We start from the raw sequence: 1,108 nt of genomic DNA, 5'->3' as shown, positions 1-1,108 counted from the left end.
ATGTGTATATGCGTAATATTTTTAGTTATGTGTCAGTTTTCCACGTCCAGCGCTAAACATGTGAGTGAACATACGTTAAGATTCGTTGAAGTCTCACCCTCATCTATACTCACACGAAATCACTTCTCGCTATTGTGCTGAGCTCCAAGTTTCTTTAAACGTTAACATCCTTACTTTGAAAAATATGAGATGGGTCGTAGAGCAGGTACGATTCGTCCGCTGTTACTACCGAGTAATGGAGCCGTTTCTTGTTCTTTCTAGTGGCTGACATGTATACACACGTTTCATTGTGACTGCAAGCTGGTTCGATACATAGGCACGTACTTAGTTGATTATTAAATAGTCTTCTCGAGAGAGCAGCGGTATGCCAGCACTGCAATGTACTTACTTGCAGCGCCAGTCTACACACGTGCCTGTGCAGAGACTTGCAGTTCTATCGATACATACACTGCAAAACTGCTTTGAAAAAAGAAATACAAGGCGCTGAAAAAAGTATGCGTAGGTGTTAGTTCACAATGGCGTATACATATGTGTTCTCACATGAGTCGGATGGCGAGTGAGGTCACGAGCTTCCCACGGCGTGTATGCCTTTGCTGAAAGTGCGTTGCGCTAAAACCTGTGGAGGTGCGAAGCACCGGTGTTTCCCATAGTAGCGCCTAAATAGCAATGAGAGGACAGTGTCCTCTCATTGCTAGAGACAGCGTCGCAAACCGCGTCCAGAGCCCATCCCATGCAGCGGCCATCACAGAAAGAGAGGTCTTTCTGAGCGAACGCGCCGTCTTATTTGCCACTCGGAGAAGCGCAGGTGGCGTTGTATCGCGCGGGCGAGCGCGTTCTCGCATGCTTTTTCCTGATCGAACGCGCCGTCCCATGTCACTTGCTTACGGTGACGGGCGATGACAGGCGACACCGTGACGGTTACGACGACAGGAGACGCCGACTGCCCGAGCGCATAAGGTGCTTCACACCTAAAAAATGTATGCTGTTACACTCAACGTGAAAGGTGTAGGAAGGGCGGAGCGGTGATTCGCCTGCACTTCAGCCACACTCATGTTCACGGGCACGCACGCGCTGGCGTTCCATACGTGCAGCTGCTCGGGTTCATGGC

This window comes from Rhipicephalus sanguineus, chromosome 8, assembly GCF_013339695.2.
Source record: "Rhipicephalus sanguineus isolate Rsan-2018 chromosome 8, BIME_Rsan_1.4, whole genome shotgun sequence".
NCBI lineage: Eukaryota > Metazoa > Arthropoda > Arachnida > Ixodida > Ixodidae > Rhipicephalus > Rhipicephalus sanguineus.
This window is presented reverse-complemented; position numbering follows the sequence as displayed.